Source organism: Puma concolor, chromosome C2 (genome assembly GCF_028749965.1).
Source record: "Puma concolor isolate L17-30 chromosome C2, mPumCon1.1.hap2, whole genome shotgun sequence".
NCBI lineage: Eukaryota > Metazoa > Chordata > Mammalia > Carnivora > Felidae > Puma > Puma concolor.
Window position 1 is genome coordinate 79,881,962 of NC_141675.1, and position 24,795 is coordinate 79,906,756.

Below are 24,795 nucleotides of genomic sequence, written 5' to 3' on the forward strand. Positions count from 1 at the left end.
CGCCCCGCTTCATTTTTATTTTAAATAACAGCTGCCGGGTGCCAGGTGTCACGCAGTTTGCTCGCACGGTCTCTGATCTCCCAGCAACCCCATGAGATAGGGATTTTCATCATTCCCTCCTCGCACAGGTTAAGTCAGAACCAGTGTGGGGCTTGCACCGTGTCACACAGTGACGTGCACAGGCTTTGAACTCTAACCTGTCCGACCGCAAAGCCTGAACGCTCCACTCTTAAGCCATGTAGCCTCTGTGTCCTATGAATTTGCAGTGATATGTATGAGGAACCGGTGTTTTTCTTGCATGGAAGTGTATCGTGTAACAGCAAATGGGGCCATTGGTATCTTCTTCTGCAAAATGAGGACCGGAGAGTCCTTGCTCCAAGCAGTGGCAGAGCTCAGGGAAGAGGAAGCCTCGGCTCAGGTGCCTTCCGGTCCCCTCGACAAGACCACTGGGGAGAGATGGCTGCTGCAGTCTATCTCCTGCTGTCCCCGAGCCTTCCACTTGACCTTCACTCTTCACTCTGATAATGACAGAGGTAATATGGTGATCACATGGATGCTGCATGTTTCTGGTCTTGTGACAGGGCTTTCCCAGAGTAAACCAATAATACTGTTCTTGGTTAGGATGTGGCTTGTCCTGTAATTTCAGGGAGAGAATGTATCAGTTGTGCTGATGATAGTGAGTGTACTATTTGGGTTCTGGTACCCCACCCCCAACAGTAAAAACGGGGAAGACAAACAAGATCAACTGAGAGGCGGCGAAGCATGATGGTCACGAGCATCGACCTCGAGCCAGATTGCTTAGGTACACTTTTCAGCTCTGCCACTGTCTAGTTCTGTGTTAACGGGCCTCAGTTTCCTCATCTGTGAAATGGGAATAATGATAATGGTACCTACTTCATAGGGGCTGTTGGGAAGGTTAAATGAATTAATATTTGTAAAGCGCTTAGAAAATTGCCTGGCATAGGACAAGTGTTTAAAAAATTTTTTTTTTAATGTTTATTTTAGTTTTGAGAGAGAGAGAGAGGCACGGAGTGTGAGTGGGACAGGGTCAGAGAGAGAGGGAGACACAGAATCTGAAGCAGGCTCCAGGCTCTGAGCTGTCAGCACAGAGCCTGACGCGGGGCTTCAACTCACAGACCTCAAGATCATGACCTGAGCCAAAGTCGGACGCTTAATTGACTGAGCCACCCAGGTACCACCCCCCAACCCCCCAATAAATGTTTGTTAAACAGCAACAGCAAGATCTTATAAACTGACCCTGCTTTTCACTGCCACTTAAGGTATTACATGCCATGATATGTTAGTGTTTTCTGGTTTTTTCTTTAATACATGGCTGGTGAGGGCATAAGTCTGTGCATGGTCTGGGGGGAAACTGGTTGTGAGGTCTGCTTTGCCACAAGAGTTTTACTGGCCCTGGAGAATGTGTGACTGAGAAATACTAAGTGGAACAAGAATTTATCTTTTGCTGGTAGGACAGAGTTTGGATTAAATGACATTTGCAACAGAGTTTATCTGCTTTTAAAATTTTTCCTTGGCGTACTTTGCAACCTGTATATCAATAGCTTTGTTTAGCTGGATCAGTCAATGGGTAATTTTTTGATTTGGCTTTAAAAAGGGGGGTTGGGGCGCCTGGGTGGCTCAGTCGGTTAGGGTTAGGGTTAGGGTCTGAGTCTTGGTTTCAGCTCAGGTCATGATTTCACGGTTTCCTGAGTTCGAGCCCTCCCTCAGCCTCTGTACTGATGGAGGAGGGCTGTTTGGGATTCTCTCTCTCTTCTTCTCTCTGCCTCTCGCCCCTCCCCCCGCATAATAATAAACAAATAAACATTAAAGAAGGGGGATCACATAAAGAGAAACAGCAGAAGATTGGGATTTTGACCAACAGGATTTAAGGCTGTGCTTTGCCTCTCGTGTACTGTGTCCCCATGGTCTCCAGCCCTCCAGCCCTCTACCCCGTCTCAGGGCCTCCACACATCTTTCTTGTTCTTATTGTTCCTTTCCTGCTAAATTAGGGTGCTCGCTGCTCATTTTAGGAGTCTGTGAGTGACCCTCCTTCTTGGTCGGTTAGCCACAGAGTTTTGGAGGAGGTTTTTTTTTTTTATGTTTATTTTTGAGAGAGAGAGAGAGAGATAGAGACAGAGAACGAGCAGGGGAGGGGCAGAGAGAGAAGGAGACGCAGAATCTGAAGCTGACACAGAAGCTGTCAGCAAAGAGCCTGACGACGCGGGGCTCGAACTCTTGAACCATGAGATCACGACCTGAGCTGAAGTTGGATGCTTAACCGACTGAACCACGCAGGCGTCCCTGAAGGAGGTTGTTTTTCCATCGGGTCTGTGGATGGTGACCCCGATCAACAAAAGAAACAAATGGATCGTCTTCATTGTTTTTTTTTCTCTAACTTGGCAACTGTGTCTCTAAGAAGTCCTCATTTCACCTCATTTCAGCTTCTTACCTTTTGTAATCCCTCCAGTATCTCTGTGTTTCATATTCAAAAAGCAGAATGAAACCAGATAGTTGTTACCATGGAGCTCTTGGAGGTTGGGTGGGGTGGAGAAGATTTTCACTATTGAACTCGAACTCATGTGTGTACAATAAGGCACGTTTTCTCTGTGCTCTCTGTAGACGGGTGATTAAGTCTCCAACCACACCATCCCCTGGGCGTGGTCACACCCTGACCAGCATTTGTAAGGCTTCACTTTGTAGGCAAAGCTTACGGTGTGATCACTCTTGGAAAACCTAGTTGTGTTTCTCTAGGAAAATCAGAGTGAGCACACCTTCTGTGGTTTTTGAAGGGAGAAGGGAAGGACAGTGATGTTGCAAATTAAAATGCCGATGTTTTCTTGCAGGGTTTTTCTTGTTACGAATGTGTGCGTGGAGACATGATTGAAGCTTATAATGTTACAAGGTCGTACGGCATATAGTGATAATACAGGGAGACTTCTGGGGGACACCCTACTTCTGTATAGTATTTTAGTGTCTTTACTAGTTTGAGTTGTACAGTGAGTCTACGAGATATGCAGACTATATAAGGTTAAATTCTTATGGTGGGGGAAATGGAAGCTCAGAGAGGTGAAGTGGCCTGCTTGAGATATATGTGAGTGGTCATCTTATTTTTTTTTTAATTAAAATTTTTTTATTTTTTAGTTTTTGAGAGAGAGAGAGGGCGAGTGAGAGCAAGAGAGAAAGAGAGAGAGAGGAAACGAATGGGGAAGGGGCAGAAGGAGAGACAATCCCAAGCCGTCTCCACGCTCAGTGCAGAGCCCAACGCGGGTCTCAATCCCACAACCCTGGGATCATGACCTAAGCTGAAATCAAGAGTCGGACTCTCAGCCGACTGAGCCACCCAGGTGCCCCTTAAGGAGTAGGTCTTCTGATTAGTGTTTGACAGAGTTGTTTTGCTCTAAGAAAATGAGAGAGACTGACAACATTTGTGATTTTTGAAGGAAGAGAAGAAGTTGAGAAGGAATGGGAAATGAGGCTGTTTGTATTCATCTTAAACTCAACCGGGGCTCTAGTTCAACATGACTCAAGATTGGAATTTAAAATACAGTTGATAGAAGGAAAGAAACCATGGAGAGTTCACGGATTTTCTCAGTGGAGGACAGACAGTCCATCCATCCATCCATCCATCCATCCATCCATCCATCCATGCATTCATCCTTCTGTCCGTCACCTATCCATTCATTTCATCATTTTTGTTTTATGTCAGGTTTACAGTGGGCCAACTTCCATGCTGAGCCCTGATTCATCATAGTTAAATCAGAATGACATGTGGCTGTTGAGGATATAAGGTATGCCCAGTTCGAATTGAGATGGGCTGTAAGTGTGAAACATTCATCAGATTTCAAAGGCTTTATAGAAAAGAAAACATAAAATGCCTTACTGATAAATTTTATGTTCATTACTTATGAAGTGGTACTATTTTGGTTACATGGGTTAAATGAAGTGTATCATTACAATTAGTTTGTCTTGCTGTTTAAAAATATGGGTTGTGCTAGCAGATGACAAATTACATTTATGGCTTGCCTTATACTTTTGCTGGACAGCACCGTTCTGGAAGCCTGTCGTCTAGTAGGGGAAGTAAGACACACACCCACGTGTCCTTCTCGGATGGCGTGCAGTTTCCCCTTTCCTTCTCTGCCTTGCCTTGCCTTACCTTCTCTGGGCTTCTTAGCCCATTTCAGTCTGACAGAAGCTGTTCTCACCCAGGTCCGTGGGGGCCAATTCATTTCTTTTTACCACTGCTCTGCTCTGGCCTCTGTGGTATTGCCACTGTTGACCACTCTTGCTTCCTTCATTCTTCCCCTGCCTCTCTGGCCTCTCCTCACGGCTGCTTTGCTGGCTCCTGTTCTCTGTACATCTCATACGTGTTAGTATTGTAGCTCTGTCTTTGGCCACCTTCATTGTCTTTGTGCTCATGGGTCCCAGGGGTTATGTTCAATTTAGAACTCCTGAGCTTCAGACCCACGTAGGTCAGTGACTTTTGATCCAAAAGGCAGTTGGACGTGTTAAAGTCACCTCAGACTCAACTTGTCTCAGCATTGTCACCCTGGCGAGTGATATCACCATCTATCTACCCAATCACCCAACCTTGGAAACTGGGGCTCACTCTGGGTGGCTTCTCCCTTCCCCTCACCTTTCTGTCTTGTCATCCTCTGATCTTACTGAGTCAACCATGGTAGACTCCTACCCCCCTTCGCTGTCCTGCTGCCTCAGTTCCAACCCTAAGCATCTTCTGCCTATGTGGTTTAATTATTCTCACCTTCTTCCATCCCATTCTCTGTCCTTCTTCCAGAATGACTTTCCAAAAATGCAAATCCATTCATGCCAGATCTCTGTTGTTAAAATCCTTGGAGGATTTCTTCATTCTGGGTAAAATCCACAATCCTCTGCATAAGCTAGAAGACTTTTTTGTAATCTGGCCCCTGCCTCTTTCCATGATCATCTCATGAACCTCTGAGACAGAGCCTGCATTCCTGGAATATCCATGGGATTCTCCGTAGCTTCCATGACTTTAACCTGCACTGTTCCCTGGTGAGGACATTGCTCCTTTCCCCAGATTATCACAGTAGCGCCCATGTGCCTTTCAAGATTTTGCTCTGAAATCAACTGTGCTTGGAATACACCTCTAACCCTTGATAACTCCACTTCCCCCATTTCCAGCTATTTATCGAAGTGGGTTGCATTTCCTTGAGATCAGGGCTCATTTCTTTTATTTCTGTATCATCAAGTCCAAAGTAGGTGTGCAAGAGATATTTGCTGAATGAATAAATGCCAAATAATAAAGGGTAGAGCTAAGTCATTATAGAGGGTGTGATGGAAATTCTAGCTAGGTAGGCATGGGAGCAGGGAAGGCCCCAGGAGAGGTGGCATTTGAGCTCTGCCTTCAGGTTTGGTGGCGTTGGGTTGGGAGGATACAGAGGACACCCTGGTGGTGACCATCCATGTGCTGTGTTCTACAAGACACAAGAATACAGAATAGGCCCCTCCCCCGGTCAACACTGTCATCACTAGAGTAAAAGAAGGAGGGCGGTCTTAGGAGTCCATCTGGGCTAGTGTGTGTCTTTGGTCCTCAACTTGGTTATGTAACTCAGCACAGCCTCCTTCCCCCCAGTACACAGCTGGCATGGCAGGCAGGCACCCCATCCTTGCTCGGGAACTGCCCTGGGGAAAGGAATACAGAATGGTTGCTTGTATTTTCATCTTCACTTCTCCTTTGGAGCTGTCTTTCTGGATAGTAGAGAGGTGACCTCAGCAGCCGGAGACAGGAAAGAGCAAAATGAGTCATCTCAGGCCCTAACGAGGTGCATGAGGGACCCTTCCTGGGAGGGTCAGGTGAGGCCGCGCTGTGCCCGGGGTGAGTTTTGCCTTGGGGCTCTAGGCGGCACCGGAGCAGAGCTGAGCTAATTTTACCCACAGGAGCTGACTGTGCTGAAGGGCAGGGCTTATGACATTGGCCTTATCATTCTGTGATGCCCAGAGAGCTCCCAAGGTACAGTCCTGTTATGTAGGGGCTGATTTTCCTCCTCCAGTTTAATACATTTTTCCATTAGGTGTGCACGTCGGCAAGCAGGATGCTGAGGTGCAAGGAGCTTCAGATTTGGTGGAAGGCCACGGACCTGGATTTGGATCCTGCCTCCCCTCCTTGCTTACTAGCTGTCTGACCTGGGCACGTCACATGATCTCTCCGAGTCTCCGTTTCCTCATTTGCAAAGTAGGGCTTATACCTGTGTCCTAAGATTGCTCTCGGTTTCCACACCAGGCGACGCTTCGCAAGCGGTCACTGTTCTGGCTGCTTTCTTCTTCGTGAGTCATCGAATCCTCTAAGCCCGCCTATGAGGAAGGTATGATTGCCGCCTCTGTTTTATAAATGAGGAAACAAGGACAGGAACAGACATTTCTGGAGGCCTACTCTGTGGGGCTGCACAGAGCAGATGGGCTATAGGTCTGCAGCCGGCATGCCTTTGAGGCACTGAACTAGTCGGTGGCAATTCTGGGAAACAAAGAGGTCAAGCCAAGAATTCTCAGGAGAGAGTCAGCAGTTATGCTGTAAACACACTTAGTTTTATAGGAGCTAGACTTTGTGTAGTTCTGATTAGCTTATGACCTGCTATTTATGTTCCTTAGGTCTGTTACGCTCCTTGAGGTAAAGTGAGATACATTTCTTCCCTTCACAGAGGCAAGGGGGAAGGTCTTAGGTACAGACAGACATAGGTCTTACGTGATCAGATCAAGAAAGAGAGGAACGGATCATCAGCTAATTGATCTACTGTCCTCCCCACCCCCCCCCCCCCCGCCCTCCTACATCTTCAGGCTTGAAGGGAAGGAAAGACATTCCACATCATTAAGTGGAAAGGGATTCATTCGGGAGAACAGATGCTAACAAAACTGTTAGAAAGGCTGGAACAGTGGGAACAGGAGGCTACATCAGCAGCTATTGAGTTTAAGAATTTATTCCACCACCACAATCCGGGGATGAGGAAGAGGGGATTAGGAAGCCACTGCTGGGCCTCTAGACTTTTCTCAGCATCCTCCCGGCAGGTGGTAGGATGCTGGCTTGCCACATAGGGCTGTGTTTTGGCTCTTGGCACCCCAGAAGGTGCTTGCCAGTAGAAATAGAGGCAGGAAGCTTTAGCTTCACTTCCACCCTCTGGGTCTCACACAAGTATATCTTCTTGCTGGATGTGAATTCACTAGCTTCCAGGGAGTGTGGGAAATGTAGTTCTTAGCAGTCTGCTTCTGCAGTGCAGGAAGGCGCTTTAGAGGTGGATAGGAATTCTGATGAGCCCACTGAGGGAATGTATCTGCCATCTACACACTCTTGGGAGTCATGCCCTGGGCAGTTGTCTTGTTTATATAATTTGTGTCTTGTTTATTAGACACTTCCTATGAGCCTGACACTGTGCTGGATTGGCACTGTGGCAGAGAAGTCATGGATTCTTCCACTGGGAGCCCTTGCTGGGAAGAGAATGGCTAAGTCAGGTGCATGATAAGACTACGGGAAGCTTATGACTGACATGCTAGACAGTGGGCTGAGCCGATTTGGAGAAGAGAGATGGCTTCAAATGCACTGAGAGGTAAGGGAGGTTTCATGTAGGGTGACCATGGTTGGGTCGTTCTCAGCTGGGGGCAGTGACTTCTCCCTAAGGGGCAGTTGAAAACGTGCTGGGGTGTTTTTTTTTTTTTTTTGTCGTCTCAGAGCTGGAGGCAAAACACTATTGTCATTCCGCGGTCAGAGCTCGAGATGCTAGATGTCCTGTAATACGTGAAGCACTGTGGACATAACTGCCTTTCTTCAAAGGGCAGTCTCCCTCCTGTTGGGGGTGACCAGTAGGCCTTGAAGGACATACAGGATATCTATATTTGATCTTGGGCTGGGAAGGGTAGCAGGTCAAACAAAGGCAACAGTGCAAGCTAAGAGTTTAGTCTGAATAAAGCAAAGGATGTGGGGGCGCCTGGGTGTCTCAGTCGGTTAAGCATCCGACTTCGGCTCAGGTCACGATCTCGCGGTCCGTAAGTTCGAGCCCCGTATCGGGCTCTGTGCTGATAGCTCAGAGCCTGGAGCCTGTTTCCGATTCTGTGTCTCCCTCTCTCTGACCCTCCCCCGTTCACGCTCTGTCTCTCTCTGTCTCAAAAATAAGTAAACATTAAAAAAAAAAAAAGCAAAGGATGTGTGCTGAGTGGCAGTAGGAGGGAGTTCATGGTGAGAATAGAAGGTGAGTCTGAGTTATTGAGAAACCTGGGATACTAGGTAAAGCACTTGGACTTACTCTCTTGCCGTTGGGAAGCCGCTGACGGTATTAGCGCAAAGTACCCGGAGCAGAAGCCTCACCTCCTCCTACCACTGGCTCTCAAGTAGATATCGGTGATGCCTTTTGAGTGAACGAATGCTCCAGGCAAGTCGTTTACAGAAGTTGGGCCAGGTGTAGGCTCCTGTGGTCCCAGGAGAGCCTGGCAGTCCGCTTGTGGACTCGAGACTACACGGCAGCTTGCCGCACGCATCCTGTCTCCACGTCACACGAGAGATGGTGCTCAGTGGTATTGCCTACACTGCGGAGGGAAGCTGGTGTCTTAAGCACCTTGAAGGAGAGCGGGAGTCTTAGACTGCCCTCTGCATTAATGCTCTTGCATTTCAAACTTCTTAAAAATCGCCTGCCCTTCAGCAGTTTGCCGACAAGCTTCCTGCGCTGTGACCGTGACCGTGACCCCAGCGGCTCTTGGGGAGCTGCTTGCTGGTCTGTGTGGTCATGCCACCACGTGCCGCCCTGTAGAGTTCTGGGGGCCCTTTGACGTTCAGGTCAGTCCTCCTTCCTTCTTTCAGGATGAGCTTCGGGGGTTGGGAGGGAAAGCTTGGGATGGAACTGACCAAAGACGTGTGCGAGACACTACCTTGGTAGTGCCTCTCCACGGTTTCATTTCTGAAACCCTTTGGAGGAGAGAAATGGGGTGTAGATGTGTGGGATGGCCCTGGGGCCCTCATGTTATGGTCCAGAGAGGGAAAGTGATTTGTGCAGGGGCACACAGCGAGGTAGCCACAGGACAGCTCAGCACCTTTATAGAAGGGTTTTGATTGCACTCTGCTGCTGGGGAGAGTGGGTAGTGACACAGGCTTAGGAGCCAAGGGCCTACACTGGGCTATAGGCTCAGCTACTTACTATATTATGGACCCTTAACTTCCTTGTTTGTAAAATGGGTGTCATGGTCATATCTGACTTTAAGCATTTACTTATTTATTTATTTATTTATTTATTTATTTATTAACATTTATTTTATTTTTGAGACAGAGAGAGAGAGAGAGCATGAACAGGGGAGGGTCAGAGAAAGAGGGAGACACAGAATCTGAAACAGGCTCTAGGCTCTGAGCTGTCAGCACAGAGCCTGACGCGGGGCTCGAACCCACAGACCACGAGATCGTGACCTGAGCCGAAGGCGGACGCTTACCCGACCGAGCCACCCAGGCGCCCCTATAATCCAAGTTTTCTGATTTGAGAACTCTTCCTGCTACCCTGTGTATTCCCTGTCTCACTGATAGAATTACAGAGCTGCTTAATTAAGGAGGTAGAGCTCGTGTTGGAGGCTACCACCGTCAGAGCTGCGAGGTACCGTGAAGAGCTCAGAAGGCTGCTGGTGTTCAAGCTGTGCTTTCCTGAGTCACACAGCACTACCAGACTCCAGAAGTGGGGTTGTGGTTGGGGTGCTTGGTGGGGCATCACAACAGGGGAGAAGAGCAGGGGGAGCCCTGGAGCCCGGCCTCACCAGCTCTGTTGTTACCTACTTTCCAAGTAAGCATCTGCAGAGCATTTTGTTTAAAGGAAAAATGGCTGCCGGGAAAAAGAGTTTGAAAACTACTGTGCTAGCCCAGTGCATGCATTCACCAAAGCTGAGAGACGGAGTGGCTTTGTACAGGTCACACTATGAGGGGTTCTGGGGTTCCCCCCGCCTTTTTCAAGGAAGCATTCTGCCTACCTCTTCCTTTGGGCCTTTGGGCTCCTGGCTTCAGGTTCAGGGTCCTGCAGGCTCGGAGAAGGGGCAGAAGCTTCAGGCTGCCCCATGCACATGATCTTTGACCTGCGTCCTTCATCTTGGCTGGGTCTCCTCTTCAGACCTTGGGAACCTCACTGAGGTTAGTTCCATTTTTGTGAAGAGTAGAGTGGAAATGACAGCTAGTATTATGTTACTTCCCTGGCCCAGCCTTCAAAGACTTTGTCTAACTGAACACATGTAAGTATGGAGGATTCATTGTGTGCACAGTGCTGAGAACACAGGCGAGGCTCCTGACTCCAAGGACCTTCTGGGGAGACAGAAGCAGATAAGAAACACTGTCAGCTGTTTTTGTAGAGAGTTTTATTTGTTATATATATGACTGTCCTCTGTGATAGTTATATGAGGATGGTTTCATCTTGTAGAAATGGGATAGGGAGAGTCTGGACAATAGGAAAGAAAGTTCGAAATTGACGAGCGCATTCTGGAGTTGCAAGGGGTTGAGTCTGTACTGGGAGTTAGTTAATCCTGGCCTCTTCCACTTACTATCTCTGGGTCTTGCCCAGTTTCCTTTTTCTTTAAGCCTCTATCTTCTCATCTGTATAATAGGTGAGACTGCCTGGCTCACAGGGCAGCTGATATGACCAGATGGCGTAATATATGTAGCCTGCTTAGTATAATGCTCAGCACAGAGTAAACACTCATTACATTATAGTTGTTTTGTTGTTATTATTATTGGCCGGTGAGGAGTCAAGGAGACCGTATATGTTTTTATTTTTATTTCTTTTCATTTTTTAAGTTTATTCATTTATTTGAGAGAGACAGAGGCAGAGCGAGTGGAGAAGGGGCAGAGAGATGGAGGGAGAGAGAGAGAATCCCAAGCAAGCTCCTTGCTGTCAGCGTAGAGCCAGACACGGGGCTTGAACTCAGGAAACCGTGAGATCATGACCTGAGCTGAAACCAAGAGTCGGACGCTTCACTGACTGAGCCACCCAGGTGCCCCCAAAGAGACCATTTTCGAAAACCTGATCCATGGTGTGCTCAGAGCTTTGCTTCTCAAAAAGCCAGTCTGCATTCAGAAATAGAACCCAACCTAATCACCTTAGGCTACGATATCTTGCTGAGTCACCTCCTTTTGTCTCCACCCATCTGCCCACCTCTCCCACTAGTGGCCTACACATTGCTGGTCACTGGACATAGCTCTTCATGGCTTGGCCTCACATCCTTCCTTTTGCCTGGAATGTCCTTTGTCACTGCGCCCGTCTCACCCTCTTTGAATGCCTAGCCTGGAAGTCTGTGCCTCCCATTGAGGATACCCTCCTGAAGTCTGAACTTACGGAGTAGGCCACCCCTCGTTCCACACTGGGTCTCATAGCCCTTTGCTGCACCGTCCCTGGGGATTCAGGCACACACTCTTAATAGGTACGCACACACCTCTGTGATAAATTTATTTAGTGCCTGTCTCCAATGTGAAGCACAAGGAAGGAGATGATAAGGTGCAAACCGGGAAATAATCATCACTGAGCTGTGTGCTCATCAGCCTTGGGCATGGATTTCTGGGGCAGATCTGGCCCTTCCCATGCACGACGTTGATGACTTGGACCTTTGCAGACACTGAGGAGCATCCTGATGACCAGCGTGTTGGCAGGGGCCTGAAGGACACCAGACCAGTGGCTGTGCTCTCCGAGTTTCCCGGGTCCCTCCCGCCCCCACGTGACCTGCAGCGGGAGCTCTGGTACGCAGGCACAACTCTCCGTTGCCTGGGCTGCATGCATTCCAGGTTGAGCCTCTGTGAGATGTGTTCGGATGTTTAATGGTTTGCTGACTTCCATCTTTTTGGTGTCTGCAGCTTGAAATACCCTGTGTCCTTGATTAATTCATGCTTGGGAGCCTCCTCAGTGCTCTCTGGTAAATAGCTCGTTCCTGTACGTTTATTTCCCTGTGGGCTTATTGCAGAGGGACTGGAGCCTGTATTTCTAACAACTTCTCCAAGGAGAACGTCGTAGGTCATGTTTCCGGAACTGAGACTCTCGGAGGGTCTCCCAGACATCCCTCTCTCCATTACCTCCTTTTGGGCCGGCATTCGCTTGTAGCTGAAAAAGGAGCACTGTCTTGAGAGTCCTGTTGGCACATGCGACTTGGCGGCTGAAAATCTGACAGTTGATGCTGAGGTTCAGCTACCAGTGAGAAGCACACAGACAGAAACCTGTAGAACATCAAATCATTTCCCTTTCGTTCCCAGAGCCTTAACGTTTCTTTGTCTCGAGGATGACCTCACTGCTTTTTTGTATTTGTAATGGAATGCACAGTCATTTACAAGTAATCACACAATAATCCCTTACACTTTTGGAACGCCTTCCCGTTTTCCAGAGGGTTTTAAGTCTCATTATCTCATTTGATCCTCGTAACTGCTCTGGGAGGAGGCAGAAGGGCTATTTTAATCTCTAATTTTCAGGTGTAGAAACTGAGGCTTAGGAAAGTTAAAGTTGGCCAGGGGTCATACAGTTAGTACTTAGCAGAGTTGGAACTGATAGTCGTCTAACTTCTAAACTAGCGTTCCTCTAATTACTTACTGTTGGTGTGACTTTAGGAATATACTTCGCCTCTCTGAGCCTCAGTTTTCCTGTCACATAATTGGGTACAATACTCCCAGTGGAGTTGCCAGTAGGGATTAAATGAGACTGTCTGGGAAAGCATTTATCAACTAGTAAAGCATGTTGCTAATGTGAGGCATCATTGCTGCATGTGCCCTGACTCCAAGCCGTGCCATCAGAACTGCAGCACAAAAGAACATTTTTTTCCCCCGATTTGTAAAGACAATGAAGTCCAGAATGGTGCCGGGGTAGTTAGTCAGGGATCACGAGCTCCCAGCCCTGCGATCAGCAAGCTGGCACTGCTGTCCTGCCTGCAGGCTGCTTGGTTATTATTCTGAGAGCGTTTGAGTTGGCAAGGCCCTCTTTTCCTGCAGAGCTCTCTCTTAATGTTCCTTGGAACAGCCATGTATCCTGGAGACGATGCTAGGTCTGGCAGGACAGGAGACCAGGAATGGGGAGCCGGGAATGGGATCCACAGCCCTGAGCTCTGTCCACAAAGGGTGGGAATGTGGCTGAAGAAATAGTCTCGAAGATGTCTCTCCTCTCATTTCCCAGGGACTGGGATTTCACAGGGCACGTCTTGTGAGTCCACAAGGCCAGGGGTCCATGTGCAGAATGGATTGCTTAGCAATAGTACTTCCTGGAAAAGCCTGAAAAGGATGGATTTCAAGGTGGCACCAGATACATTAGGAGCGAGCAGGGTGATATGGTCAGGAAACGGCCGGAGTGACTCAGGGTTGAGATCTTGGGCAGCTTCGTTTCTGTACCCGGATTCACCCACAAAAATTCCAAGCCAATGGAACAGACATCGGTTGTTCATATGGTTCGAAGAGGCAGAATGAGGCACGGGAAAGCCAGGAGCCGGACTTGGTTTCCGTATAAGGAAGAACTTTCTGTTGGAAAGATGGAATTTGCAGCTGTAAGAGATGATGGTCGCCACCTCACTGGAGATGTCATGGACACCATGGGGGGGGGGCGGGATTTATAATCAGGCGGGACATCGGGCTTAGTGGTCTTCTCTCCTCTCAAGATCCCAGAGCCAGTGGTTCTCAGTGGTCAAGAGGAAGAGAGGCACACATACGTTAAGGAATGAGGGGCCCTTTTGTGAATATGGAAGCTGGTCTCCAAGTGCTATTTTTGCAAAATGGAGGGTAGACACAGACTCTTTGTTCTTGGCTTTCATACCTACCCCTGTAGTCTGCTTACTCCCCGGTTTCCAGAGTTCCCAGGCCATCTGTGGGCAGCTTTTTTCCATGGAATGTCTTTTCCCTCTGCTGGTATGTTCCTGCTGGAATATTGGAAGGGACTCTGAGCTCCTGACAGGATGACAGTCTTTCTACAGAACCACAAGTCACAGGGCTCCATGTCCAGTCTTCTCAGTTACAAACGAGGATCATCCTTTTATCCTCCTCAGACTGCCTCTGGGACCCCTGGGGAGGACCGCAGTGGCCGGAATTCTGTGCTGAGTTATGGTTCTGGCATGTGCTGGAAGGTTCTCTGATCCTGTTTCCCTACCTCATTTAATAATCACTTATATTTGTGTTCATTTATTAAACACGCAATAAATAAGAAATGCTTGCTGCTTTTCAGGTATTTATGGTATGTTCGCCAAAAGATAAAACAAGTAATCAGAATAAGTGTGCTGTGACTATTTGGATAGACCAAGTAGAAGCTGCTTTTAGCACACGTAGTTGGACAGTTTTGTGATATTGACCCAGTTTGTAGATGAAAGAATATAAACCCCAAGAGAACTGATTTTTCCAAAATCTTAAGGAGTGGGCTGACCTGGGCTTAGGGCTTGGGTGCCTTGGCCCTCTGAGTAGTGCTGTTCATTGCTTGAAGACTCCCCCGGGGATGAGAACTAGCAGCCTCATGGTTCAGGCCAGGAGGTGGGTGGTGATTCTGAAAAATTGGTACATGACACGCAGAAAGCCTTTGCAGCCAACAGTAGAACAGGATCCCTGTAAGAAACAGAACCACTGGGATGAGCAGACCCCTCCTCCCTGTCACCGCCATTTTCCCCTGCACCCCATCTCTCTCTCTCCTTTCTCTTCTGCTAATTCAGTCTGGAGTCCTTTTTAGACCAGATCCGTTCCTGACTGACTTTACCGGTTCAATTTAGTTCTCAAACACTTCTCAGGACCTTCTGATGGGAAGTAATCATACCAATTAAATTGGGCATTCAGCCCTCCTTCCCCCTCAACAGTGTTCTTCTGAAAGTCTGGTTTTATTCTGGGTTTCTGTGCCTGGTTTCTGTCCTACGAGTAACTCATGCGAAACTACGTTCCCAGGAGGATTCTTGGCCCGAGGGAGTCTGGGAATTGGGGCCAAGGGTGGGGATGATTTTAGGGCTCATCTGCCATCAGAAGACTTGTGGAATGGATTCTTGGTGACCGCTTAGGGTACATCTCCCCCAGATACCACCCTCCTCCTCTGAATGAATAGAGTGACTCCATAAATGTCAGTGCCTTCTAGATGGCCCCATTCCTCAGGTGAACTTAAAGTCTTGCAAACCAGTCACTTCCTTGTTTGGACTGGGAGCCTTTTTCCTGTAACAGTCAGCCTGTGCGGATTGAGACTCTCCTTCTTTTGGGGTTAATCATCTACTCCGATTAAGGAATTCTGTCATAAGTGGGGGCATGTTCTTCAAGTGCCAGAGGAGAGAAGGGTGAGTTTTCTGACATCCTCTAGCCTGCTTCTCCATATATGGAAATGTTTACCCACCACACTGATCTATTGGAAGAGGAGGAGGTGACTCAGGGTTTAGGAGAAGCAGGATTTGAATTCTTGTTTCCAGAAACAAAGTCGCCCCCTTCCCCCCTCCCCCCCGCCGTCCCCTCCATTCCTTTGCCCCTTGTACTGGAAGCTGAGGAGAGAGAATGTTTCAGTGCTGTTCCCCTCGGGCCTTGGGACCACCTCCTTGCAGTGGGACTCAGGGTGTGTGAGAGGGAGTGAGGGCCAGCGGAGGGCCAGCTGCCTGTGGGGCCCGACTCACGTGAGTACATCCTTATTGACAGAGCGAATGGCCTTTCTGCTCGCAGACCTGGGGCTTGCAGGGTGATGGGACATGTTGCTGGGAGCGCTGGCCACTTTAATTTGGGGTGTGGACAGCTGCTTTCCCAGGGGAGCTCTTCTTTCCGTGGGATTTGGAGGCGGACTCTGCCCGAGGGAAAATTGTATTTGTATGTGAAAAAAATATGAGAGATATTTCTTCCCACCTGAGGCCTAGCCAGAGTTGGGTAGGAAGGTAGTTTGGGAGTGTTGTCGTCTGTCTGTCTGCTAGGGTTAGAGCAACAAGCCCGAAGAACGTTCGTGGACACTTGGGGAGGGGTAGTCTTAGCTTGAAAAGCAGAGTTATGGTTGGCCTTAAGGGCATAAAAATGTGGCCATATATGCAGCATTTGCATGGCATCCACGGTCTGGAATAAATACCCAGTGTGCAGGACGTTGTGTGGGTTGGAAGGAGTCTTAGAGATGATTCGGCTTGTCGGCCTCCTTTTGCAGCAGGACGGTGGGCAGTGCAGGGCCTGGGAGCTAAGCTAACTCACCCTGCGGGTACAGGGCTGATTAGGTGGGATTAGAACCCCCGGGCTCCTGGCTCTCGATTGTTCTTCCTTCCGCTACAGTTCAGCTGCCCCTGCAGGCAGAGGCAGAGAAGAGCGTGCCCATTTTGCAGATGAGGAAATGGGGACTCTGGATGCCAGAGTTGCCTCCACTTACTGATCTGATTGGTGAGACTGAGAACTAGCACCTAACTGCCCCAGTTCAGACCTCTTTCTGTCAGGTTACATGGGCTTTTGTTGTTTGTAAAATTTTCTCCCCCCCCCCCCCTTTTTTTTGCTTTCTACTTATTCTGCTTTCAGTCATGTGAATGTTAGTTGAATGTGGGCTGCTGCCTTCTGACCTGCTTTGGCTTCTAGATCTTTTTCTTTCCTGATTTCCTAGAAGGGAGTGATAGCTTGTCCAAAATGCAGAACCAGGGAACAGAGACCCCTACTTCAGTTTCTCCCAGAGGGTAGAAGTTATGCACAGACCTTGAAAGAGACTGAGCAGGGAGGGCTTTCTTGCTTAGCTGTCAGAATGCTGCAGTGTAATTCCCATCGAAAGGTGAGCTTGACTCTGAATGGATTTTATACACAGGCACAGACACATATTATAGACACACACACACACACACAGACACACACACTCATAGGCATATACATAGGTGCACATACATATAGACACACACACAGGCATACACATGGTTACACATACACATAGACGCACACTCGTAGACACACACACACACACACACACACACACACACACACACACACACACACTTCCTTGCCTTGATACAGCTTTAAAGAGAGACTTAGAGGGCACCACCCTCTCTTAACAGCCCGCCAGATGTTACACGGCCATGAGTAGTTCTTTGCAGTCAGTTTGGGTTCTGGTGAACCTGGGGGCACTTTTCTTCAATTCAGGGAAGACGCTGGAGATGTGTCTCGGGGAAGCACTTTCACGCCGGTGGCATTAGGCGGCGGATCCTAATAGCTCAGGGGAGTGCTCGGAGACCCAAGTCTGTCCAGTGTTGAAGGGAGGTCAAGCAGTTCCCTAAGCCGCTCTAGAATGCCAGGGAGGCAGGACCCCAGGACCCTGCGCACAGCCTGTCTCCTGCTCCATGATGGTAGCTGGCCTGCGTATAGCCCTGCTCGCCGGGTGGGAGGCAAGAAGGCTTGGGATTGAGGCAACAGGGCTTGGGGTCCCCCCCACACCTGCTATGGTGGTGACAGACAAGGGCACCAAGAGGTTAGGGTTGGTGGTGCAGGTGTATGGGCTATTACTGTTCGGAAGGAGAACTGCCGTGAATTGATTGCTTTCTGAATGCCAGGCATTGGGTTAAGCACTTGACCTAAATCATTGAGTCACTATTATCCCTACCCATGAGTAGGTGCTGTTTTTTTTTTTTAACTTTATTTTTAATTTTGGTAAAGTACACATTTACCATCTAACCATTTTAAATGTACAGCTCCGGGGTGTTAAATGCAGCCACCTGTCCGGCAACCCGTCTCCAGAACTCCTTTCATTCTGCAAAACTGAGCCTCTGGACCTACTAAACACTAACTTCCCATTCCCCTTCCCCTCGGCTCTGACAATTGTCCTTCTGCCCTCTGTCTCCATGAATTTCTAGGCACCTCGCATTAAGTGGGATCCTACAGTATCGATTCTGTTGTGGCAGCCTTATTTCACTTAGCATAATGTCTGCAAGGTTCATCTGTGTTGTAGCACGTGACAGAATTACATACATACACACCGCATTTTGTTGACCCACTTAGGTACTGTGTTTTACCTTCTTTTTATAGAGGAAGAGCCTGGGGGGTTGAGTTGCCCAAAGTCACGCAGTCGGTAGTGGAGCTGGGATCTGAACCCAGGTTGTGTGACTTCAGAGTGCGTGTGGTCAGGGGTAAGTGGATATTTGATTTTAGTTGGCAAGAGTGTGACAAACTAGGGTGGTTCTTAACTGGATAGTGATACCTCCTCACACCTTGCTGTGACATTTCAGTAACCGAGTGTTCCAAAGGACTGTACATGGGTATTTCCTTCCATTTTCTTTCGGTCTCTGCGAAGCTTAGAGCCAAATGTGAAGCCCACCTCTGGCAAATGGTATGAGACGTATGACTCTTCTTTTTTTTTTTTTTAATTTTTTAAATGCTTGTTTATTAAAATAATTTTTTAGTGTTTATTATTGACAGAGAGAGACAGAGTGCGAGCAGGGGAGGGGCAGAGAGAGAGGGAGACAGAGAATCCAAAGCAGGCTCCAGGCTCTGAGCTGTCAGCACAGAGCCCGGCATGGGGCTAGAACTTACGAACTGCGAGATCATGACCTAAGCTGAAGTGGGACACTTAATTGACTGAGCCACCCGGGCACCCCAAGACTCTTCTTTTTTGTAATCCTTGTCCTTTTCCTTCACCTTATTTTTCCATCTCACTCCCCAGTTTTCTCACCATAAAAAAATCACGAATTACATGCATTTCTGTTAGGTACTTCAGAGCAGATCCTTTAGGGAACAAGACAGAGTATATAAATCAGTTACATGCTATCAGGCATTTTTGTTATTACGATGTCTAAGGAATAGCTAGTCTGCACAGCAGTGGACAGAGACTGCAGTTGTGATTTTCTGACCTGGCTCTGTTGCTGACCCAGTGTTTCACTTGGGTGATACTGCTCCTTTCTGATCTCAGTTTTCCCACCTGTAAGATGGGACCGCCGTTGACAACAGGGAACATTCTGTCTGTGCTGAGCCCACACGGGGCGTTCTACATGATCAATCTCCTTCTATCCTCCCAGCCCTCCTATAGCCGGGTGATGTTAACCCCATTTTACTTGAGAAAAGTGAGGTCTAGAGAAATGGGAACACTTTCCTAAACTACAGCTCCTGAGTAGCAAGCATTACTGATCGTCATCGACTCCAGAGCCCAGGACGTTATCCACAGTGCTGGGCGACTTGCCCTTAGCAATCGGTAAGGTTTGTGTCACTGGTGGTATGTATTCATCTAATTTTATTAAATGTTTATTGGATTCCCACCTATGTGCTTCATACTGTTCTGGGCACTGATCCAGCCCTGGGTTTAGAGTGAAGGAAAAGACACATGGAACAATGATTCCTTGGACCTTTACATTCTAGTTAGGGGTGTGTGGAGAAGGCAGATAATAAATGAACCTGTAAATAGGAGGGAATGATGAGTAACACTTAGGAGGATTCACACAGGGCACTAAGACGGTGAGTGAATGGAGGAAGGGATCTGGGAGGTGATGTTTAAGCTGAGGTCTGAATGACAAGAGTCAGTCGTGCAAAAGTCAGGAGGAAGAGCCATGCAGAGGGCGCGGTCAATGCCAAGGCCATGGAACGGGAATGAGTTTGTGCTTGAGGAATGAAAAGGGCCCAGAATGCTAGGAGGTAGTGGGCGGCCGAGGAAGAAACATGCCAGGAGGGCAGGGAAAGGGCTGCTGGGTGTAAGTAAGCTAGAGCAGGGGCTTGACCCGAATCTAGGGGTGATGGGGAGCATCATTCAGCTTGCTGTCAGGGGGATGGATTGCAGGGAGTGGGGCAAGGGTAGAAGCAAGGGGGTCAGGAGGAGACTCTTGCCGTCAGTAGGCGAGAGGTGGTGGTAACTTTGACTAGGGTGGTGGAAATGGAGCCAGAGACAAGTGACTTGGCTCACGACATGTTTTGGAGGGATTGTCTACGGGACGTCAAGGGCAGTTTCCTTCAGAATAGTGTCAAGGTCAATGGGCAGGAATCTGGGAGACCCTGATGGAGGTGAAAATGTGCAATGCAGGAGGTGGGGGGTGCAGAGACTTGCAGCTGATTCAGACTAAGGAGTCTGTGTGCTCCCTGCTTTGGTTTCTAACCTTGAACTTCTGGCCAGGGAACAGAGGGCAGGGGCTTCCTGCCTCTGACTTCCTGGCTGAGAGCTGCTGGAACGCCCCAAAATAAGCCCTGCAGAACATGCCGCTTCCTTCGCTCTCCTTGGGTATTTGTATAAAGCATTCTTTCCCACCAAGAATACGGAACATTCAGAGTGATGCTGACTTTGTGGGCCATATTTAACATATTGTTTTCCCTTGATGGGTCGTCCAGATTCTTGCCTCTTGCAGATTCCCTGCTAGGAGCCTTCAGCCACCCTATTAGATGGGAATGGAAGGCTTGGGGTGGGGGGGTGGGGCATGGAAGAGCTGGGGCTTCAAGGCCCCACCTTGGCTTCAGGACCGTGGTCCAAGCGTACCTCCCAAACCTCCTCTTTCGTTTACGTTTGATTTCACACTTGCCGGTCCTCGCTTCCCCCTCTGTGGTTCCTTTAAATGGGATGGGCTTTCCTGTAAATCCCCCATGTTTCAGTGGCGTGGAGGAACTGGTCTCAGAGAAGTTCGATGATTGGCCAGTGTGAGGTTGTGTCTGAGTCAGGCTGGGAATCTAAGATTCCTGACCGAGCCTGTGCTCTGGCCACCGGGCCAAAGTGACTCCACATGAGACCTCATGCCCTGGGTGTCTCATGGCAGTCCTATACTGCACTGGGCATGAGCCGGGAGATGCTCAGAGATCGTATTCTGAATCACCTGAAATTCACTTCTGGGCGTCTTCGCATGCTCCCCTTTGAATAGTTTGCCGTCTGTATTACCATTTTTTTTTTTTAAAACTCTAGCATTATCTCTTAAAAGCAGTGTTTTGTTTTTGCTCATTTGAATTTCTTTTAAAATCTCTTTCATATTGCCCATTCATTTAGTCAACAAACATTTATTGAGTTCTTACTGTATGCCAGGCATTGTGCTAGGTGCTGGGGACTGATTCAAAGATAATTTGGAGGCGTATGGAAGGGGAGTGGATAATTACAGCACAGTGAGAGAAGTGCTATAATAGAGGGATATGTAAAGAGCTAGAAATAGCACTATGAATAACATCTCTGAACAAATTGCCTTCTTTTTTCCTTTTGGATTATTCCCTTATGTATATTGCCCAAAGTGGGATTACTGGGTCATTTAAAAGATGAAAACAATTTGGCACAAAAGGATGTAATGACTTGCCTGGGGGAATACAGATCAATTTTCAACGGGGGCGGGGGGGGGGGGATTGTTGACAACTCCAGTTTTAGATACTTTACCGGGAGGATTGTGCCATTTTTATACCACCTCTGTCATCATGGTGGCTTTCAGGGGGAGTACCTATTCTAAACATGTCAGGCTGCATGTAGAAACACATATCCTTCTATTTAATTTCACAAATTAGTTGTTAATTCTCACAAGAACTCATAGAGATATGAGTAGGATGGTTCCTTCCATTTTACAAATGAAGAAATTTAACTTCTCTAAAAGGAAGGGACTCGCTCAGGGTTCCATTGTTAATTCTTGGAGAATCCAGAAATCAAGTGTAGATTGATTCTATGACTCCTGTCCTGCTGTCTGTACTCTGTTCACCACGTCGGGTGCTTGTGCCCCAGCTAGGGCTTGGGAGTCATTTGATGAGCTGTAGGGATTCTTCTCAAGGAGGGCAGAATGTACTAGAAGAGGTGTAGAAGTTCAGACCTCCAGAGGGGCCAGTGTTCCTGTGTATATTGATCAGAAGGGACCTGAAGGCCCATTACTCTTGACCCCGGCCCAGATCCTGGAAGGTGAATGTATGGTGGCCTTAGCACGATAGCACGGGACCCCAAATAGAGCTGGAAGCATCCACTGTTCTGCTTGGAAACATTGTTTTCCTAGTACGTTCAGCTGTGTGTCCCTGACTGTAAATTTCTTTATTTTGCCATTTAGAAGTAAGAACTCGTGCCCTTGGTCCCTGGCCCATCATCGTCAGACAGCAATGCCTGTCCGCTGTGAGGCTTTGGCTCGCTCATCCCTAAGACACCCATGTTCCCTGCCATTTTCCAGACATACCCTGCTTTTTCTCACCTTCGTGCTTTATCTCATGCTGTTCTCTTAGCCTGAGGGGCCCTCCTCTGTCTTCATCCAGAGACCTCCTGTTCCTCTTAAACACTTCTGCCTGGATGGCCACCTTCTGACTGAGGTGACCTGTGATCACCATCTACTCTCCACCGTTCACACTGCCCCGTACTAGAAAGGATCTCTGTGTTCTCTCTTCTGCTAGCTCGCATCACAATGGGCTGTGGGGCAATAGAGTATATAGCTCTATGGTGATTCTGAGCATTCAAATCTTGGCTGTGGCACTTCTAGCTGTGTGATCCGCCAGGTCAGTTAACCTGCTTGAGCCCGAGGTTCCATATCCGTCAAATGGGTTTAAGAAATCCCATCGAGTCACAGGGTTACTCGTGAGGATTTGTATCACCTGTCCTTCTTCCGTGGTACTCACCATCTCCTACTTGGTTTATGTTTTATCCCTCCTTCTAGACCAGGAGCTCCTTTTTGGGCAGGAAGCGAAAAACATCTTGCCTGTGCCTTTAACAAATGGGACCTGCTGCAAAGGCTCCTTTAAGGGAAAGGTTCCATAGGACCTAACTGGTGACGTCAGTGCAGGCTCCTTACTGGTTGGAGGCCCCGGTCACATGGTACCAGGCCTGGACGGAAGAGCTCCGTGATAGGGAGCTTTGGGCACACACAGGGTGTGCTGGATAGGCCTCTGGCTTCTGCTTAGTTAACAGGAAAGAGGCTGGAGCCTGTGTTCGGCCCGTGTTCTGGTTCATCAGGTTGGGTAGTGCTGGCATTTCCCTGAAGGCAGAGTGGAAATCCTGCCTGGAACAGGAGACGTGGTGTCTTTTCTGGGTCTTTCATGGTTGGGAGTTCCAGACTAGAGGGAAAGGTCCACAGACGTGTGGGTTGGGGCACCTCTGAGAGCCACCCACTTCTCTGACTTCTCTGTGGGTGGGGCCATGGAGAAGGGGTCCATTGGGAGGAGGAAGCTGTCCTTCAGACCCTCCCACCCTCCCTGTGCTTGGAGGCTCAACGGAAGGGCGGTCAGTTCTTAAAGGGGTAGCTCTGCTATTTAACTTTCTCCTGCGTCATTTCCCGGGACGCAGTACCCATGAGTGTCAAGATCCAAGTGCTTTAGCCTGGCACATAAGGTCCTTCATGTCTTGGCCGCAACATTCCTTTGCAGCCTCGTCTCCCACCACATCCCTCCGTGTGCTCTGCCACTGGCCTCAGCAGATTAGTCACTTTCCCTAAGAACAGCCTGAACGCCTCCTTACGGCGCTTAGCACGTCTTGTTCCCTGGGCCTATATTCCCCCTCCTCATTGGTGGAAATCCTGTTGGGTGTGCAGGCTCGGTTCAGAAGTCATCATCCACGGAGCTCTTCCAGACCCTCAAAACAACGTCGCGTGGACTTGTGCTTTGCACACTTTTCAGTGTTTTCAAGCGTGTGCCCGCCCGGTGAGCCTGTGAGCTCTTTGAGAGCGCCAGGCAGGCCTGACTCAGCACCTGCAGCTGTTGGGTCCATACACGGTGCCTCATTAAGGACACGAGGTGCTAGCAAGTGTCTGTTTTGAGCACCTGCGAATGCAGGGCACATGACATCGTGTCAGCTAACAGTTGTGCCGGAGGGGTGTTCAGAAGCTCATTCTTGGGTTACCCGCGGTGTGTTTGATCGTGAGCCCAGCCATTGGAATTCTCTTTGTGACTGGCCTGCCGTCAGCTCACCGCTGACCTTTCTCAGGCCTGCTTCCCACATACCCAGCGATGTCTGCTCCGTGCCAGGGCTCTGAGCTTTTTATTTCACTGAAGAACATAGAGCAAGGTGGAAGTCAGGAAGGATTCTGCTTCTCATGTGAACATACTTGATTTTGAAAGTTCCGGCTTTGTTTTGTATCCCAGAGTTCCTTAAACTGTGAAAATACTGGAGGAATTTTTTTAGGATATTTTTGCCTCTAGCGGAATAGCTGCCCATCGTACAGTTGTAACTGCAAGGTAGTAAGATCTGGGTTGTGGGGCTTGATTTTGAAGACTTGGGTTCAAGTCTTGACTTTACCATTATCAGCCCCAGAACCTTGGGGGGTTGCCTGACCTCTCTGACCCTCAGTTTCCTCAGTGGGCAATTGGGAAATTGTTCTTACGGGGTTGGTGGGAAGTTTAAATGAGGTTTTGGACATTAAATTGGGATTTTTGTTACTTTTTGATTCATACATTGGATTTGAAAGCCTTTTTTAAGTTATGATTTTTCTTATTTGGTTATAGTCGACATACAATGTTACATTAGATTCAGGTGTGCATCATGGTGATTCAACATCTTTATGTTATACCATGCTTACCTAAAATGTAGCTACCATCAGTCACCATATGTCGCTATTATAGCGTAATTAACTATATCCCCTACACTCTGTCTTTTATTCTCCGACTTATTCATTTCATAACTGGAAGCCCACACTTCTACTCTCTTTTACCCACTGTTACCCCTCCCTCTGCCTCCTCCCCTCTGACAACTATCAGTTTGTTCTCTGTATTTTAGGCTTTATTGAAGGATTTATTTATATACTAAATGTTTATTTATTTTGAGAGACAGGAGAGAACGCATGCGTGCATGGTGAGCAGGGGAGGGGCAGAGAGAAGGGGAGAGAGAATCAAGTTTCACACTCAGCATGGAGCCAGATGTGGGGCTCCATTTCATGTCTGTGAGATCATGACCTGAGCCCAAATCAGTGCATAACTGGCCACTCTTATCGGAGGCCATTTTAAAATAGGACTTCCAAAAAGTTTGCTTTTGAAGGAAATTGCTTGGATGCGTAAGTTGT

At 48.3% G+C, this 24,795-nt stretch overlaps 1 protein-coding gene and 1 long non-coding RNA gene across 7 annotated transcripts in view; one reads left to right on the plus strand and one right to left on the minus strand.

Moving 5' to 3' along the window:
- Nucleotides 1-24,795, plus strand: part of LPP (LIM domain containing preferred translocation partner in lipoma) — a 679,749-nt gene that overhangs the window by 39,536 nt on the left and 615,418 nt on the right. The window contains exon 1 of one of the 6 annotated variants that reach the window (XM_086674970.1): nucleotides 15,410-15,567. The exons of the other annotated variants lie outside the window; for them this stretch is intronic. The gene's annotated coding sequence lies outside the window, so the exon portion shown is untranslated. Of the gene's footprint in view, nucleotides 1-15,409; nucleotides 15,568-24,795 lie in introns of those variants that run through there. 6 annotated transcript variants of the gene reach the window in all.
- LOC147577353 (uncharacterized) lies at nucleotides 11,398-16,373 on the minus strand. The gene is made up of 2 exons (XR_015240201.1): nucleotides 15,568-16,373; nucleotides 11,398-14,533 (listed from the first exon to the last, which is right to left on the minus strand). It is a non-coding gene; the product is annotated as an uncharacterized LOC147577353 (long non-coding RNA).